This window comes from Topomyia yanbarensis, chromosome 3, assembly GCF_030247195.1.
Source record: "Topomyia yanbarensis strain Yona2022 chromosome 3, ASM3024719v1, whole genome shotgun sequence".
In the NCBI taxonomy this organism is placed as follows: Eukaryota; Metazoa; Arthropoda; class Insecta; order Diptera; family Culicidae; genus Topomyia; species Topomyia yanbarensis.
The window spans coordinates 44812593-44818592 of NC_080672.1; the positions used below are offsets into that span (position 1 = coordinate 44812593).

Below are 6000 nucleotides of genomic sequence, written 5' to 3' on the forward strand. Positions count from 1 at the left end.
GACGGTGCATCCACAATATCACTTTGACACTTGATCAATTCAAAATTGTAATTAAAATCATTGTTATGAATTCGACATTGCAACTTAGTTGAACCTAGTCAAGCGGAACACTCTAATTTCTTTGTCAATAATTAAAATAAATGTATATTTAACTTAACAACGGTTCGCTAATTGATTAAAGTAGCTCACGGTTATGTTATTCATGACTACCGAAGATCGTTCCGAAATGTCGGGGCGAGAGTTTTCCCTGCACGAGAGGCAGCGAGACCGAACTGGAAAATTAGAGCATAACGGAAATGGATGGGTGGCCGTGATGATCGGATGTAGGTACCTACTATTTAACGATTGTTTTCGACCGCTCTTCCTACCCAAACTAATGGGAACTTTCGAATATTGTAGTTCGACGTTATTGAAGCTGATGCTTTTCGCGAACACAATTCCGTGGATCGTTAATGTTAGTCTTGCTGCTCTTCGCTATGCAATTTCGCACGGTTTTCCGGTCACATTGTGTCGATGAGCACCAATAAAAATATTGTCGTTCGTATGTTTTATGTTGGTCATAATATCTGCTTCGTGACGGTGAGCTCCACCTGTATTTTGTTTCAAAACGTACACGGCACCCTCGAATGTCATTCGAACCGGGTGCTTATTTGATGTTCGAAGCACGACATTGGCACTTCTTTTATTTCCAATTGTGAATGAAATACGTGAAAACTGTTACTTGATCAATCCAAACGGGGCTTCGAATTGCAAATAAATCCGTTCAGTTAAATTGAAACTTTTCCATCGAGAGCTGGTTGATATTCATGAACAGTCCATCATTTTGCGCAGTAAAAGCCGCATTTTCATTCCGCGGAGCTAACTTTCAGCCTCGTACACTTTCCAATATTCCATTAACCAAAACCAATCTCTTCACCTCACTAAGCCACACAATTTGCTCATGCAATTCACTTACATTTTCCACTATCACCGCAGTCCTCAGCTCGTCAAACGTGACAATTGCGGAACACAATCAAACCACTAATTACTGCCAATTGTTGTTTCTTCACTCACGCACAGTTCCCACTTTGTATTCAGCCACTAGCCGCACTGTAAGGTAGGTCTATCGTTTATGTGCAGCCACCACGCACGAGCCCCCTGTGTACACGCGCAATAGCTCCCGGAACTGGTACGAAAGGGGGGGGGGGGGGACGTTGTGGAAGGTACTCGTACCTACAGTCAGTTTTCTGAATTCACCCAACCGAACGCGATCACCTCCGAACGTCTACTGAGCTGGGAGCTGATGTTGTGTGGGCAAGCGAGCCAAAACCACGATGGGAATCCATCTCACCTGGGCTGGGCTGGGATGGGTTTGGCGAGCTGGGGTAGCTGATCGCGCACGAATACAATACATACTTAGCTTGGCAACTGGTTGGTGGTGTGTTTGTGTGATCGCGTTGTGGAGATTACATGGTTGTGGAGTTGGATTTCGGTATGGAGTTGTTGAATGTGACTTAACTTCTACAGCTTGGCTCTGAATTTGATGACCACCATTAAACGATTAGGTTGTTTTGTTGAGGTTACGTATTAGGTTTGTTTTTATCTGTTGATAATAGTGCCACAGAGCTGTAGATTGAGACGCTATCAATTATTAGGAAAGCAATATAAACATTCAGACAAGAGCTTTCTCTTAATTCATAAGAATTCATGCATTCGATATTCGATCTCTTCACACTGAGAAGAGTTGTAAATGTAATGAAAATGAAAGTACAATGCATGAATGATTTCGTCGTTTTCTTTAATGAATCAAGTTCGTGTATTGTATGTACATGGTATTCTTTATTTTACAAATTGATAATATGGCTACGGTTTGTGTCTTGAATAACAAGTTGTGTCATGGATTATTGTGGCTTATATAATTGATATATTTGGTACATAATACGATTTATATATATTTTTTTTATATTTTAACGACATTCAATTAGCTAGAGATTACTGAGTAGGGAAAGTGATGAAAATATTAGTACTCAAATGAGAGCAATGCAACCATGACAACTTACTAAAAACTTTGTTCGCAGCAAATGTTAAGCATAAAATTTGCTATAAATAGCAATACACTAAAATTTTATTCGATGAACGGTAACTCATAAAAAGGAATATTTTTCAATGCAAATTTACTCTGGCTACTACAAAACAGATAAATATCCAATAAAAGAGATAGAGTTAGGAGAGTTTTCCAAGACATAGCAACACGCGTAAAGAATTAGAAATTATGATTTTATTGAGAAAGCTAGCTCATAGTTCCTGCTGTTCCACCGTTACCCTCTCTCACCTATAGGATGCAAATGTCATGCTTAAAATGTGTAAATACATGTGGATAGCTTCCATAAAATACTGACGTGGGATGCCTTTGTTTTCGAAATGGGAGCGCACTTTGCAAATTCACAATATGAACAGTTTGTGCGTCATGAGCAGAACACTAGAGTTAAACAAGGTTATATTTTTGTGTTTAGAATTCATCTCATCAGTAACTGGCACCAACCTGGGGCTAGACGATGAACCCAAACAGTCGCATGACATACTGATGAGATCTATTCGAAACAAAGAAATTCACAAATAATAGACAACGAAAAGTGGTGACCGTAATAAACATCGTATGATTTAAGAGCCTAACGACCTGTTCAGGGTATCATCCTGATAATACACAGTGGTCCACGAAGCGAAATTAGCGGGAAACAATTGATTACGGTTTCATCTTTGGATTTCGAGATTCGATGTTTTAGAAAAAATTATTGTGCGTGACAAACTGAATCTTTTGGCTGAAACGGTTTTAGGGTGGTCTTAAAAATGTCAAAGTTGTACAAATTATTTCAAATTTTAGTTGAGATAGTATGATACTTTCTTCTGCAATATTCTAGAACAATCAATTCTGAGCAACTTTGTTGAAGATTTTAACTTTGTGTCTCAAACAGCTTTCATTTTATAGTGAGTTCCATGTCATAACTTAGGGTGTCTCTCAAAAACAGTTTTCTCCGTACAGTGTTTTAGTGTGATTTTTCTCACCAAAGTACTTTTCTGCGTACTTTTAAGGCATGATTAGGGGCAACGTTTGCTGAACGAAGAAAAATTTTATCTTGTCTGGTTCAAAAGTTATACATCATTTTCACTGAAAAATACGCCCTTTTCAAATGTCGATATCTCAAAAGAGGGCAAACGAAAATTGATAATTTTGATTGAATTTGAAAGGTTTTGCTTGTGTCTACAATATATTAAAAAATTGGAGAACGCCTTTTTGTCTTTCTCAAATAAATCAAAATTAAGTGAAAGTATTTTTGCATATATTCCTACAGTGCTTATATATAAAAATATTTTACGCAGATTCTGTGAATTTTTGCCAATACTTTTCAAGGACCCCATACATTTGCAGGCTTTTCATATTGCTGATAGTGTAATGACCATATGTTGGGCCTATTCGTTAGGGTGCCGCACTATATCTTCAATTACTCGATCTATTTACAATCGTTGAAATGCATATGTATTATGAATCATATATCTAGAATTGTTACCAAAATCTATATCATGAATATATATCCGGAATTGTTACCAAAATCTGAGGCAGGCTGTGATGAATGATGCAAGTATTGTAATTTTCTCTCACTCACGCGAGAAGAAGCTTATCCGATGTCCACATTTTCCGAGATAAGATGAGTCGCAAAATTTTCCGTCTTCACAAATAGCGATAATAGTGATAATAATTTAATTTTGTGGAAATCAATAAAAGCGTCAAAATATACACTTAATTTAAATGAAAAGCGCCAAAGAAGCACGAACGAATTGTTTTTTCGTGTTTGGAATAGCGAGGCAGCGAGCGCAAAAAGGATACCGTGATAAACTCATTCTAACATTTTCCGGCGATTTTATTTATCCGGAGAAATAACAAGTTGTATTTATCCGGAGAAGTTGTGTGAGTGCCAATAACTTTTCGTGTGAAAATGTGAGTTTTTATTGTCACAGTAGCAAATTATCCGGACGCATTTACTCATATAAGCGATAAATGCAATGCCAGATTATGAGCAATGCCTTAGGGTCAATACTTGCTTGATTCCCGAGAACCTGTATATTAAAGAAAATCTTGTATGCGAGTGCTATAGAAACTAGAATCGCTTTCCTCTTACTTCCACCCTACCATACCACCAACAATAATTGAGCCAGCGAGAATGCAAATACTAAATAGACACTGAAGTCTTTTACGCGGGTTTCCCCTGCGTAAAGGAACCTTAGTGTACATACATATATGGGAATAGTAGTCTTAACACTGTTTACCAAAACAAACAAAACACATCAAGGGTCGATAAAAGTGATTGGCTCGTAAAATAAGACTGCTCAACAAAACAGAAAATCTTAAGTGTACTGAGACCACATACTGTTTTTCGGAAAGAAGAAAAAAAGATGAAAACTTGCGTTTTCCGTTTGTTTCTAGTACGTCAGGATCGGTTTTTATGAGCATTTGAAGGTTTTTGTGTGATGAAAAATGGCGTTTTTCGTTTGTTTCTAGTATGTAAGGGTCGGCTTTTATGAGAATTTGAAGATTTTTGTGTCTTTAAAAAAGTTGTTTTTAATATCATTATCAACAACTTTACCGAAGATACAAAGCCTCTAAATAATGTTTTGAGTTTATTCTCAGTAATTATGTCCAAGAGAATTAATTACCAAAATTGTTTTTTTCAAGAGATGCTCTGTATTATGTCGTATAATTTCTTTGAAGACATTGAACCTCCAAAGTTGGTGGTTGCGAAATAATGTGATCTGGGCCGTGAAAAAACTGGTTTCGAACCATTATTTCAGAAGTCTTGACATAAAAAGTGCATAACTTGAGAACGTGGCCTTGTGTACTAATTACGCCATCAATTTAGCACTCAAATATACGTCATAAATAGACCCTTATTTCACTTTTTTTATTTTGCGAAATTTTCAATCCCACCTGTCTATTTTTATAATTGATAATTCAAAAAATCTTTAAATGCTCTTAAAAACCTATTCTGATATACTAGAAATAAACTGATATTGCCATTTTTCATCATTTTCCTTTTTTCTATACGAAAAACAATATGCAGTCTCAACCCACTCAAGTTTTTCTGACAAGTAACGTTGTAAATGTTAAATTAAAATGAATTCCTTGTTTTAGAAAGTGCGATAAATGCATGATGCTTTATTGTTGAGAGAGCCTCTGATATCAGTATAAATTAATGATATTTCAATGAAAGTAAATAAAACTGGTTAATTTTTATTTTATATGGAATTCAAGAAGTGTGCAAAGTAGCCCCCAGCTAGTCCACAAAATATATTTTTGAACGCTATATGAACAACTTTTTTATGTGTGAACCAATTCTGTTCATATTTGGCTTAAATAATACATACACGATGACGATAAATCTGTGCTGATATGATACAAATCCATCGATTATTAAAGGAGTTATAATTCGTCAAAATTGAAAAATTGATAAAAATTGCGCAAAGAAGCCCAGCACGATGGTAATTCGTGATCGGTTGACGGGTGAAAGAGGGAAGTAACTAGCAATAAGAGCAGGTCTACATTAGAGGGCAGAGCCGTGGTGTTGAAAGGAAAAAAAGGAGACATACCATACTATTGCATTAGGCCACTGTGCAAAGAATTTCGCTGAATTGTACTCGAGAGGTGGTAGAAGAAAGAATCTTTGTTTCTGGAATCGACCAGCTATCCAATCTGAAGCAAACTGCGCTGGTAAAAAGCAGTCTGGAGACAACTTGACAGCTCCCATATATTGAACTCATAAGCAAATTTTGTGGTGATTTGGTGATGTCATGGCGGCTCGAATGGAGCAAAATTTGAAAAAGGCGCATCCCATTTACTATTTTCCATATCTAAAAAATAAACAATTTAAGCTTTTCTATCATCAAATTTATTTCGCTGTTCACATTAGAAACCGTCCTCATTCCCCCATACTTAAACAGAAACATAAATTCGATTTGGAATTTAAAAAA

The 6000-nt window shown here is 36.4% G+C and overlaps 1 protein-coding gene across 3 annotated transcripts in view; it reads right to left on the bottom strand.

Annotated features, from left to right (window-relative positions):
• Positions 1-1255, bottom strand: part of LOC131688526 (tyrosine kinase receptor Cad96Ca) — a 56986-nt gene extending 55731 nt beyond the window's left edge. Inside the window, exon 1 of one of the 3 annotated variants that reach the window (XM_058972840.1) lies at positions 956-1255. The gene's annotated coding sequence lies outside the window, so the exon portion shown is untranslated. Of the gene's footprint in view, positions 1-331 lie in introns of all 3 variants that reach the window. The other 2 variants (XM_058972839.1, XM_058972841.1) reach the window with 2 other exon arrangements.
• Between the last annotated feature and the right edge of the window lie 4745 nt (positions 1256-6000).